General features: G+C 39.3%; 1 protein-coding gene across 1 annotated transcript in view; it reads left to right on the forward strand.

Moving 5' to 3' along the window:
* The window catches only part of LOC142834739 (HAUS augmin-like complex subunit 8), a 90,679-nt gene that overhangs the window by 20,519 nt on the left and 56,114 nt on the right, over positions 1–14,046 (forward strand). The gene's annotated exons all lie outside the window — the stretch shown is intronic.

A 14,046-nucleotide genomic window follows, 5' to 3' on the forward strand; every position in this document is an offset into this window, starting at 1 on the left:
TGTCGATTGCCTTGGCGGGCCACTTAGTCTAGGGTTAGTAGCCCGCCTGGCAGTTCAGTTATTCCAGGGTCCCGGAGAGGCACTACCTGGAAGATATGGGCTAGGAGACAGGAAGAAGGCCATGCAAAGTTTGTCAAAGCCTCCGTTTATTAGGGACAAGATACAGCTTTTTATAGGGTAAGGAGTTGGGGGATGGGCACAGGGTTCTGGGCTCTTGCCGCGTGGTTCACGTTGGTCACATGGTCCTCGTTGGTCACGTAGGCAGGAGGTTATCTTCGGTCAAGTCACAGTAGGCCTGGAAGTTGACACACCTAGTTCTCTAGATAGTTTAGAATGTGGGGTGGGTTCCGCTAACAGATAGCTCTCATTAACAGCCAATTTGGGTGTGGGGTAGGCTCTGTCAATAGAACCATTCTTAACACAATTAGGGGTGTGGGGTTCTCTGCAGACTCCCCAGGGTGATGGTTCCTGTAAAGATTTTAGGAGGAAATTGGCTCCTGACAGTGGACCTCCCATGTTCAAGGCCCCAGCCATGAGGTACCAGGGAGCAAGCTGGTTACAACACCCAGGTGGCTGTTGAAGCTTGGACTCTGTGTTAGTCACTTAATTAATTACTACATTAATTCTTAATTAATACTAACTAGTTACTTAACTAATTACTGTGATAAAACACCATGACCAGAAGCAACTTAGAGAAGCACCCCTCCACTTCCTCCAGCAAGACCACACCTCCTAAACCTCCCCAAACAACATTACTAACTGGGATTCATCTATTCACACATCTGAGTCTACATTCACATTCAAACCACCTGAAATTCTTTTCTGTAATTGACTCTGGACTTCCAGCTTTCCCGACTGGCCGCCCCTGAAAAGAACTACTTGGATTGCAACCTGCAGCAGTGTGCAGTTAGCTGTGCCTCTGGCTTGTGCACCATAGCCTCTAGCAGTTAGAGGCCAGCTTTGAAGGGATCTAAAAAGATTGTGGTACTGAGAATTAGGAATTAAGGATTAGAGAGTGGTAAACTTGGGGTGCATGTGTTTTCTTGGTTGAAAGAAAAAGAAGGAATGAGCAACTCCATAGCAGATAGGGACTACTTTATAAAAGTTTGGAAGATCCTTTGCTCTCTCTCTCTCTCTCTCTCTGTGTGTGTGTGTGTGTGTGGTTTAACTTTGTTTTGAAAGACAAGAAATCTTTCCTCACTAGTGCAGCATAATTTCATACCCTGGAGCATTGTAGTTTTGGTGAGCCATACAACTTTGCTTATAACACACCAAATGGGCTCAGTTCAAAGCTTGAGATTTAATGTTTGGTGTTGTAAATGCTTCTGACCCCTTCAGGAAAGATCTATGTGTCAAATAAATTATACTAGGTTAGGTTAAATGGTTTTCAGAATTTTTTTTAACAGAGGTTTGTGAAATGTCTGAATTTTTCTTTTGTTAGCAAAAATGTTGATGCACCTGTCATTGTGAGTGGAATAATTATTTAGTTTAGTTTCTCTGTAATTTCTTATAGTGCCATGTATTCTTTATGACTCTCCCACAGCTGCCTGACTCCCTATTTAGATCTGTACATAGTTTGAAGGAGCACATCTGTCATCATCCGGCATATAATTAACAGCGTGTGAAGTGATGTCTGAATTGCCACACAGGAATAATGGTTGGGTGATTTGAGGTGACCCGACTGTTCTTTTCTGAAGGATAGTACATGATGGTTGTTAGTGCACTTCACCCTTCTCATTCAGAAGGAAGCAGCCAAGAGTCTGCATGCCTGGTTTTTGTTTCTTTACTATTTAGTATGATAATTTTTTACATTTGTTTTCCTTGTATTCTAAACTAAAACCAGTTTCCGCTGGCATTTGTTGACATCACATTGGCTTCAGGCATTTTGCTTATGTAATCTGTAATTGAGTTACCAGGAGCCAGACTCAATCAGAGAGAATATATAGCTCGGTGGTAAAGTCATTGCTTGGCATGTGTGAGTCCCTGGGTTTAGTCCAGTGCCATGTAAACAAAAACAAAGAGCCAAATCCCAGAGGAACTTATGTATTAGTTGAGTATTTGGCAATGGATGGATTTAAGGTGTTATAAGTCAGAGTCCCTAAAATGCGGTTTGTAAATTTAGTGAACTTTGAATTGACAAAAATAAAGCAGCAGTGTTGGTAAGGAAAACTGAAACCCTTGACTTCTCAGTAAGGTTTTTCCTGAATAGAGCCTTGGAAAGAAATGCTGAAGGCACAGAAGCAAAGATGCAGGGAATGCTTCTGTAGATAGTCCCGTCTCCATGGTACCTTGATTCCTCCTCGTCCCATGCTCTGCCACAGGGTGCACTGGCAGGTGGCAGGTGAGTTCCAACAAGAGAACAAGCCTTGGAATTGTAGTTGGAGGCTTGTAATTGTGGGTAATTGGTAAAGGACACTGTGCTTGTGTCCTTACCTGGGAAGAGAATAGTAGTAAGAGCCTCCAAGGCTGCTGGCTGCCCACTAGGCTGCTGTTATTTTAACTGTTTCCTTTTGAAGCCAACTGTCAGCAAATCCATTTTTGCTGTTGTTCCTTATGTTTGCCATTTGAGCCTCAGCTTATTCAGAGATCAAATCACTACATTGACTATCCAGAGTAGTTTTTCACTTGAAATACTAAGATTTATGGGAGAAAAGTGCAATTTATGTAATTAATGCTCAAATCTAGTTCAAGGACTAGTCTCAGTCTTGCCTAGAAGGTTTTAGAAATGCAGTCTCTGGTTCAGCCTTAGCTCTCTTGGAAGGAGGAAGCTGAGGTTGATAGTTTGTATATACAGTGTCAACATCTGGGACAAGAAAGCTGCAGTTGAACTGCACACAGTGGTTTCAGCTAAATGGTCAGAGTTAGTCAAAGTCTCTGAATTTAGACCACTGTGTGCTGGATAGTTTACTGGCAGCTTGAAATAAAATAAGCTAAAGTCATGTGAGATTAAATTTTAAAAAGGGTCTCCATAAGATTGGATCCTATGCAAGCTAGTAGGACATGTTGTTGCCTCATGCTATGTACTTGATAATTGCTTTAAACTCCTAATCCTCCTTCTGCTGCCCAGTGCTGGGTAGGTAGTCCTGCAACTCCTTCAGGACTTGACTGGTCTGTGAAAAGGATAAATAGACCAGGTAGTGAGTGACCTCCAGTATCTCTGTTTTTTATTGTTGCTTATAAAGGAAAAATAATCTGTGCAAGAACTGAGTACATAGGTCAAGCTTGAAGCTGGTAGATTCACAGTGCAGAAAGTGAGAGAAAGGACAGTGGTTGAGAAGGTTCCTACTTCAACAGTAGTTGAGATTAGCAGTGTTTAGCTATGTAGTAATTACCTAATTAGTAATTAGGTAATCAATTTTAGATGCTCCATAAATGTCCCGGATGGCCATTTCTTGTTTTCCACATGCCATATAATCAAGAATCTGGATAAAAAACATATCTTGTCATAAAGCCAAATTGCTATAGTTACAGTAGTTCAACCAAAATAGATCTGAGTAAAATGTGGCCCTGCCTAACAGGACTGTTATTACTGGTTTTAAATATACACCCTGAGATAAACGGTTTGAGAAATCTTTGATGTGCCCTAATATAAATCCCTAGTTACTGAATTACATGACTATTAATCCTGTTTCAACATTCTCTTTCCTATCCCCAAGCCTTACCATGACACCCCTTATTATCTTCTAATTTGTGGCTGATCTTGTATATTTTGAATTTCCAAGCGGATCTATATGTTTTTCTTAGGGTTTACTTTGTTACTTAGCTTCTAGGATCATGAACTATAGGGTCAATATCCTTTGTTTATAGCTAATATCCACTTATGAGTGAGTACATAATACCATATTCATCTTTTTGGGTCTGAGTTACCTCACTCAGGACAGTGTTTTCTAGTTCCATCCATTTGCATGCAGAATTTCAAATATCTTTGTTTTTTACCACTGAGTAGTAATCTAACTATATGAATGTTCCACATTTTCTTTATCCATTCCTCAGTTGAGGGGTATTCAGGGTGTTTCCAGGTTCTGACTATTACAAAAAATGCTTCTATGAACATAGTTGAACATATATCTTTGTAGTATGATTGCGCGTCTTTTTGTTATAATGCCAAGAGTGGTATTTCTAGATTTTTGGGTATGTTGATTGCCAGTTTTCTGTGAAACAGCCATAGTGATTTTGAAAGTGGTTGCACAAGTTTGTATTCTGAATAGTTATTTCACATCCTCTTTAGCTTACGGTATCATTGGTGTTTTTGGACTTAGCCATTCTGACAGGTGCTTTTATATTGTTTAGATATGTTTCTTGTACCACTGATCTCTCCAAGATCTTCATCGTGAAGGTGTATCAGATTTTGTTAAATGCTTTTTCAACATCTAATGAGTTGGTCATACGGTTATTTTCTTTCATTTTATGTACATGATGGATTATATCAATAGATTTTTTTTATGTTGTACCATTCTTGCATCTCTGGGATCAAGCTGACTTGATAATGAAGGATTTTTTTTGATGTGTTCTTGTATTTAGTTTGCTAGCATATTATTGAGTACTTTTGCATATCTATGTTCATAAGTGAGATTATTATTTTTTAAAAAATATTTATTTATTATGTATACAATATTCTGTTGGCGTGTATGTCTAAAGGCCAGAAGAGGGCACCAGACCTCATTACAGATGGTTGTGAACCACCATGTGGTTGCTGGGAATTGAGCTCAGGACCTTTGGAAGAGCAGGTAATGCTCTTAACCTCTGAGCCATTTCTCCAGCCCCTGTGAGATTATTTTTTAATTCTCTTTCTTCGTTGAGTCTTTGGTTTTGGGATCAGGGTAACTGTAGTCTCATAAAAAAGAGTTTGCAATGTTCCTTCTGGTTCTAATCTGGAGAACACTTTGAGGAGTGTAGGAAGTTCTGATAAAATTCTGCATTAAAACTATTTGTCCCTGGGATATTTTTGTTTGTGAGGCTTTTTATGATAGCTTCTATTTCTTTATAGTTTATAGGTCTACTTAAATTGTTCACCTGGTCTTGATTTAATTTTGGTATATGGTACCTAACCAGAAAAATGTCCATTTCTTTTATGTTTTCTAATTTTGTGGAGTCAGGCTTTTGTAGTATGATCTAAGGACTCTCGGGATTTCCTTGATGTCTGTTGTCATTTATCCCTTTTCATTTCTGATTGTGTTAATTTGGATTTTCTATCTCTGCTTTTTTATTAGTTTGCATTAGAGTTTGGGTGTTTCTCCACTTTCTTTATGTGCTATGAACTTTCCTCTTAGCACTGATTTCATAGTGTCCCATAGGTTTGTGTACTTTGTAGCTTCATTTTTGTTTAATTTTAGGAAGTCTTTAATTTCTTTCTCATTTCTTTTATGACCCAGGGGTGGTTCAATAGTTTACTTTTCAATTTCCATGTATTTGTATGATTTCTCATAGTATTGTTGTTAATTTCTAACTTTAAACCTGGAGATCCAATAAGATACATAGGGTTACTCCAATTTTTTCATATCTGCAGATGTTTGATTTGCTATGGAGTATGTGGTCAGAACCTTTTACAGAAGGTTCTGAGGTGCTGAGAAGAAGGTATACTTTTGTGTTTAAGTGAAATGTTCTGTACATGTCTGTTAATTCCTTTTCATCTATGCCATCTGTTAGTTTCCTTATTTCTCTGTAAATTTTTTGTCTGGTAGATCAAACTAACATTGTGGTTAGTGGAATGTAGAAGTCTCCTACTATTAGTGTGCAGATTTTAATGTAATGTTTCTTTTACATATGTGAGTGCTCTTGTATTAGGGGCATTAATGTTAAGGATTGAAACTTCAGCTTGATAGATTTATCTTGTTATGAGTATAAACTGTCTTTCTTCAGCTCTTTTTATTTATTTTATTTTGAAATATAATGCTAGATATTAGGATAGCTACACCTTGTTTCTTATGTGCATTTAATCAGAAAACCTTTTCCTAATCCTTTACTTAGTTAATGTCTGTCTTAGAGGTTGAGGTGTATTTCTTGTATACAACAGAAGTCTGGATCTTCTTTTCCTATCCACTTTTTTTTTAGCCTGTGTCCTTTTATAGGTGAATTGAGACCATTGATATTAAGTGCTATTAATGACCACTGGTTCCTGTTCTTTTTCAGTGGGAGTGGTTGTGTGTTTCTCTTCCTTGGGTTTTGCTGATCTGAGGTTATCTGTTACTTGATTTTATTTTGTGGGTGAAGTTAGCTTCCTTGGGTTGTTGCTTGCTTCTAGTACTTTCTGTAAGGCTGGGTTTGAGGATATATATTATGTAAATCTGGTTTTGTCATGCACTATCTTGTTTCCTCCATCGATGGTGATTGAAAGGTTTGCTGGGTATAGATATCTGTGCTTTCATCTGTGGTCTCTTAGCACATCTGACCAGGACCTTCTGGCTTTCTTAGTTTCCATTGAGAAGTCAGGTGTAATTCTGATAGATCTACCTTTATATGGTACTTTACCTTTTCCCTTTGTGGCTCACAATATTTTGCCTTTAGTCTATATGTTTTGTGCTATTGGATACTTAACTTTGATCCTTGTGTTCTTTAAGCTTCTTCTATCTCTGTAGTAATATCCTTCCTTAAGTTTTTATGATTTTGGTGAATGTGTTTTCTGTGTCTTTGAGCTGGAGTTCTCCTTCTATCCCTATCATTCTTAGGTTTTGTCTTTTGATGTTTTCCCAGATTTCCTGGATGTTTTGTGTTAAGAGTTTGTTAGGTTTAATGTTTTCTTTGGCTCATGAATTTATTTCATATAGCTATTTTCAACCCCTGAGATTCTTCCATCTTTTCTATTCTGCTCGTCTACTTCTTACAGTGGCTGTCTGAGTCTTTGGGAACTCTTCTTGGTCTGCTCTGTGTCTCAGGCAGCCACTGAGGTCTCCTTTAGCATCCTCTCTTGCTCTGTTCTCCAGGGTTGCTCTCACAGCTTGCATTTTATAGTTCCCCTCTTGGTCCTCTCAGCAGGAACCTCTTCTGCTGGCTGTCTAGATAATTTGGGTCAGGTTGGTCATGCCCCTGGCTGGGTTGCTGTTCACTCACCTCTTGGTCCTCTCAGTATTGTATTTCAGAGTACCACTGAGGTTGCAGGATAGGTGAGTTTGGGTGCAGGATGGCGTTTGATGCTTGTGGGGGTCTAGTGGATTGGAGTGGGTATTGATCCAGCCTACCTGCAAGAATCTCTCCTTTTGACTGGCTAGAGAAACTGAGGCAGTCAGGTTAGAGGTCCAGGTTTTTGCCTCACTATGAAAGGCTTTGAAAGTGTGGTTTCATAACTGGTGGCTGGTCACTCACCTCTTGGTTCTCTCTGTATGACAGCAAGCTACTTTTGGAGGTTATGGTTAGGGGCACAAAAACTCCATAAAATGGGGGTAAAGTACAAAAATAATCAGGATGGAAACTGACAATAAATTACTTTAAAAGATGGTTGACCATTTAACCAAAGTCAAAATAATGAGTTTGTCTCCAATATGGTTAATAGACATCTATTGGAACCCATAAGCTCGCATGTCAGATGGACCCCAGGTTGATGTTTTACTTCCTCTGAAGGAGAGAAAAGGAACTTGCAGGCATGTAGTCTGACTTTATCTGAATGGAATCATATTGTGTTTCCCTGATGTCTACAAAATCTCTAGTTAGGAGTTTTGAATGATGGTGACCAGATGACATCCAGGTTGTGTGGAGATCCTGAGATTTGAACTGAAGTAAGTGTAAGGCTAAGTTAATCAGATACTTACATGGAGCTGTGGTTGAAAGAATTGTTTGCAAAGCCCTGGGATCAAATGCCAAAGAGCAGTGCATAGGGTGCATTTAAGTGGGTTGGCACCATCTGTGCTCTGTATCCATTCTACTATGGTGGTTCAGCCTCCTCCAGGTCTTCCATTATTTACTTTTTTGGCTCCTTGTGACAGTATCCTACAGCCCCCATTTTGCAGTCTCCACAGGAATGTAAAGCTCTTTAGTCTCCATCCCGTCAATCTCCAGTACTTGTCTGCCTGGCAAGAATAAGGATATTCTAAGATACATTTAAATTTCTCCCTTTGGCTAACAACTACTGAACTAATAGACACTATGTAATTTGAGTTTCCCTGGGAATTTCACTGTGGAAAAAGACTGAATCCTTCAGGTGAGACCATGTTTACTTAAACATTTACTCCTTATCTGACCACCTTACAGGAGAGACAGGAGAGTTTCAGACATCGAAATGCTTTCATTATATGACTTAGTTATATTAACTTAGTTTTGTATATCCCTTGTCATCTATCTAAACTTGTTCGGACCCCATATTTTCATCACCGTTCCAAATTAGTGTCACCAAAAAATATCATGTTTATTACTTTTCTTAATAATTTGTTCTTTTTTATTTTCTATTTTTTTTATCTTAAGTAATAGCCTAATTATGAATCTCTGGCTGTCTTGCAACTCAGTGTATAGAGTAGGATATTGTAGAAAATCAGAGTTATGGGGCTGAAGAGATGGCTCTGCGGTTAAGAGCATTGCCTGCTCTTCCAAAGGTCTTGAGTTCAATTTTCAGCAACCACATGGTGGCTCACAACCATCTGTAATGGGGTCTGGCGCCTTCTTCTGGCCTGTAGGCACACACTCAGACAGAATATTGTATACATAATAAATAAATAAATAAATAAAGAAAGAAAGAAAGAAAGAAAATCAGAGTTATTTGGCCACCTTATCTCCAGAGGGACTCGTGTAAGAATTGTATTCCCTTACAAACTGTAAATCATGTATAGTCCCAGCACAGAGAGGTCTTGGCAAGAAGGAGCATGAAAGCTTTCCCTCTTCGACCATAGCTCACATAAGAAATAGGTAGTGAGTCAATCAATTTTAGATGATTGCTAAATGTTCTCACTGACCATTTCTTGCATCCACAGATTAAGGAATCAAGAATCAGAATAAAGAACCAAATTTATGAAACCAAATTTCAGTAGTTGCACTATTCTTATTACAAAAATAGAACTGGATGAAATGTTGTTCCCCTGCCTAAAAGCACTGTTATTTTACATATTTAAGATGTACAGCCAAAGATAAAATGTGTTACTAATCCTTGATGTCCTCTAATATAAATCACTATACTTTGAAGCACATGACCATAAACCTGTTTCACCTATTTAGATTAATTTTTGTGGATTTTAATTACATCATTTATGTCACCACTTTCTTGCCTCTAAGCTTTCCAGAAATTAGAAAAATCATGAATTTTGCTTTATCAAGGGTTGCTGTTTGCATGTGACCTAGGTTTGGCTTCAGAATATCTGAGCTATAAGGGAAAGGGTTTATTACACTGGTCAGTGACTCTGTAATGGAACACATACAAATCACACCATATTTTGGAAAAGAACAGGAAGTGCTCTCAGAGACTGGAAGAGTTTCTACTAAAATGCCAATATTCCAGACTAGAATCCTGCGTTCCCCTAGGGTGGAATGGCAGAGCTGGGAAGGGCTGTGCTGGCTTAGCTTAGTCATTTGATTTCTGCTCATCTAGTTGGGGAACTGCTTGAGGCTCAGCTGGGCAATTCTAGCTATTGAGGGATTCTGGGCAAGCCTAACAATCAAGAACACCAGTGGGTAGTAGATTGTGAGCAAATAGGGAGCCAATAAAGAGCCATGAGAGTTGTTTTTCTTCTTCCCTAAATTGTATAGTTGATTTCTACCTCCAGTTCTTATCCCACCTTCCTCTGAAGAGGTAACACTAACTACCATTATGGAATTGTGGTAACTGCTATTGTCTTGAATCCCAGCTAGGTGGTCCTAGCTATTGATGGACTCTGGGTGGCAATAATGAACCCCAGTAGTAGGAAGTTTACAGGTTCTTTCAGTGTGGTCCCATATTTCGATATGGCACAAAAGCCATTAGCCCTGTCTGAGCTGATCACATAGCTCTGCAGACAAGCTGCCTCTGCCCTTAACAAAAGCCAGGATGCCTGCTCCTAGCTTCTTTTGTTAAAATGTGGATTACCTGAGAAGAAATGTTTGACTGAAGCTGATGACTTAAGAGTTCAGACGTTTGGTGCTTCCTTTCTTTTGTAATTTGGAAGGTGTCTTATAGAGATGCTAATTCAGGGCCTACCTGACTGCTAGATGCGGATGTGACTTGAGCCCTGGCACCTAGTTAAAAATCTGCCCACTAGAGCTCAGGAAGGCAGTCTAGTCTAAGAGACCAAGAGCCTGTGTTCTATTTCCTGCTGTGCAGTGCAGCTTCAACTGAAAGAAAAAGCCAGATTTAAATTAAAGTAGCCTCTGACTTAAGCAGGTTAAAATGCTTTTTCATTTCACAATTTTGCCTTTTTGTCAATAGTCTGCTATTTGTAGGCAAGTGAATTCGTATCCAAGGTGGATTGATTTCAGTACTGTGCCTCTAATAAAGTTTAAAGTCAGAGATTGTGATGCATTCAGAAGTTCCTTGATTGTACAGGATTTTAAGATTTTTTTCAGGCTAGCCTGAGTTTTTGTCTTTTCTCACAAGGTTAGGGATTGTTTTTTCAAAGTCTGTGAAGAATTTTGTTACAAGTTTAATGGGCATTTGCATTAGATCTGTAGATTGCTTTCAATAACATTGTCAATTTTGCTATGATTGGTGCTATCTTTACAAGGGAATAGGAAATCTTTCAATTTTCTGTTGGCTTAAATTTCTTCCTTCAGAGATTTAAAGTTCTTGTTATACAAGTTTTTCAATTTGTGTGATTAGAGTTACTCAAAAATATTCATGATATTTATGAGTATCTCGTTTATGATATATGTAGAGGAGATACATTTGAATTGTTTTCAGATTCTGTGTATGATAAAGTAATTCTGCTATGAACATGGTTAAGCACGTGTCCTTGTTGTATGGTTGAGCATCTTTTGTATATAGGCCCAGAAGAGATAGCTGAGTTTTAAAATGGTTTGTTGCCTAATTTTCTGAGAATTCAACAGCAGTGGAAGAGTTTCTCTTAAACATAAGTTGTGAGTTTTTGATCTTGGTCATGTTAACAGAGATAAGATGGAGTCTCAGAGTTGTTTTGATTTGCATTTCTCCAATGGTTAAGCATATTATATTTGAGCAATTATTGAATGTTTTCAGTCATTTTAAGTTCATATAAAGTTATGGTAAAGAAAATTATGAAATTATGAATAATTGGAGAGCTCGTACTGACCGGCTAAACATGCAATTACGAATAATTCGGAGAGCTGGTATTGACCGGCTAAATATGAAATTATCAATAATTGGGAAAGCTGGTTTTGACCTGCCAAACATGAAATTATGAAAATTGGGAGAGCTGGTTTTGACCGGCTAAACATGAAGTTATGGTATTAGAAAACTAAAGATCGGCATTGACTGGTGATGTGGAAAAATCATGATTGTGAGTTGCAGCGATTGAGAGTTGGCTGAAAGAGAGATTGACTATGAATGTTGAGTTGATACACATGCTGAGAAAGTAAACTCTGAATGATGTTCTGTACCAGCGGAGGAAACATTTTCAACTCAGGTGATTCTACTCTCCTTTAAGATAGGAGAATATAGTCTTTGGGAGCATAATTATACACAAAGCATTGTGATGCATCCTAACAAGATATGGCTGATACACAGGGCCTGAAAAGTATATTTCTATCCACTAATCTCTTTACAGAGGTCGGCAGTCAATGAGGGGTTTGAGGCTTCTCCCCAGATGCCTAAGACAGGGGCTTGCATAAAAGATGCCTATTTTAATGACGGAAAAATTTGGGTAAATGAAGAGGACTTTGCCCAAGTCAAGAGCGACATATCTGTCTTGTTGCAGAAGCACAGGGTTTATTAAAATTAATAAGAGAGAGTGGATTGTGGGCCCATATTTCGATATGGCACAAAAGCCATTAGCCCTGTCCAAGCTGATCACGTAGCTCTGCAGACAAGCTGCCTCTGCCCTTAACAAAAGCCAGGATGCCTGCTCCTAGCTTCTTTTGTTAAAATGTGGATTACCTGAGAAGAAATGTTTGACTGAAGCTGATGACTTAAGAGTTCAGAATGCTTTGCTCATTTAAAACATCTGGGTGATCAGAAAATTAAAACCAAACAGAAGCATTTCTTGTTTTCTGTGGGACCAGGCAGACCAGAAACAGGAAAAAGTGAGTAGGAGAGGGCTGTAAGGTCCACGCTCTCCTCATCATAGTTTAGACTTTCAGTCAAGAGAGTCTTAGGTGGTGATAAGGCCTGAGTGAACAGTCTCTCTTTTAGCCTTATCACCTGGCTACAGGCTTCCTGGGATGCAGTTCCTCTCATTGTCCTATGGACTTCTATAGTGTTTGTTCCCTGAATGTAGCGTTTTTGCCTAGTCACTGGCGCATCCGATAGTGTTTGTTCCCTGAATGCCTAGTCACTGGTGGAGGAAGAGCCATTGTTAAACGTGTGGTGGAGAGGGCCTTTTCTCTTAGATGACGTGATTGTACCAAACTCACTTTGTTGTGCTCTTTGGGATACATTTAAAGTGACTGTTTTCAAAAGCTTTTACCTGATTTTTTGAGTCCAACTATTTCTCTTAGTCTTCTCAGACTCCTACTTCTTTATGAGTCTCTTGCCGGGCGACAGTATAGTAGACGCGTGCTGCCACCATGTGGCTAAATAGTGCAACGACACATTTTACAGTTCTGGAAGGCTGGCTGTCAGGTCTTGAAGCTCAGCAATATACTCTTGAGCTCAGTGAAGCTTAGGGCAGTAATTGGCAGAGTTTTATCTGAATCGTACCCATGGAATTCCTGAATAATCTTACGATTTTCATGTATAAGTTCTCTCCTGGTGCTGGTGCTGTCCTGATAGGTCCATAGTATTGATTCAACTGCCACAGACTCTGCCTTCCTCCCTGTAAAAGTTGATTATACTGTTGAAGAGATGGCCTGTCTCCCTGCAGGGCAATTATTCAAACTGTCTTTCCCCTCTTTGTCATCAGGTAGGCTCAAAAGAGCCTGGGGAAATAATAAGAAGACACAAGGCTCTCTGCCACAGTTATCCTATTCACTGGATACAATGGGGGCATGGGCAGAGTTAGATTTGTTTCAGTTCTAACTTTGCAAAAACCCTTTCTGCTTTCTTTGCACCTCTAGCTAGCTATTCGTTTTTTGGAGGCAGTCTGTGATCAAAGTCTTGTCATGCTTGTTTTCCATATCTTTCTCCCAACCTAATGGTTTAAGCAATGAATCCTTTGAACAACTTAAAGTAAAACATGATCTGTGTTACAAAGGTGACACATAAATCCAACTACACTTAATCAATAAAAACCAGGGGACAGATGTGGGAGTAAAAACCTGGAAGACCAGAGAACTGGGAGCAGTCGCCATTTGCTTTCTATGCATCTCCTTTCTGCATTTAAAAGGGTGAGATTCTGTCTCTACCCAACCACCACCACTACCACCACCACCAGGCTCCTATGGTCAACTAGTGGTTAGCTCCACCCTGGATCTCCAGGCCAGTTTTATTTGTCAGAACACAAACAAAATGCTACACAACACATATGGAAGGATTTTCATGAGCCTTTTGGAGGGGTGTTCCTCACTTGATCAGACAACAGAGCTGATTGATTAGATCAATCAAATCATGCCTGATTTGTAGACCTACTATGTCAGGAGGCTGCATTCTATAAGTCAGCTGAGGAGCTACCGTGTGTGTGTGTGTGTGTGAGTGTGTGTATGAGTGTGTGTCACACCCAGGCATTGAGCTGAGACTGCTGTCTCAGAGGAGTTTCCAGATTCGAGGTAGGATGCTTAGGTGTAGCTCACAGACATGAGAGAGACAAAGAGTAGGAAACACTACATTCTGAAAAGAGGAGCCATCTGATGTCTTATTCTCTTAAGATCTTGATTACCACAAGACAGCACCTCCCTGGGTCTTAACTTGTGGATGTTTATTGTCTGCTGGAAGTCTATGTGAACCCAAGAAGCAGAAACCTTTCTCCTTGCCTTCTTTCCTGTTTATGGTCAGAATGAATGAAGTTAGGACATTTTTAAAAACTTGTTATGTCTGGTGCTTACTATGGAATCACGTGGCCTGACTTCAATTTGGCTCAGGACTGATGG

Source organism: Microtus pennsylvanicus, chromosome 14 (assembly GCF_037038515.1).
Source record: "Microtus pennsylvanicus isolate mMicPen1 chromosome 14, mMicPen1.hap1, whole genome shotgun sequence".
In the NCBI taxonomy this organism is placed as follows: Eukaryota; Metazoa; Chordata; class Mammalia; order Rodentia; family Cricetidae; genus Microtus; species Microtus pennsylvanicus.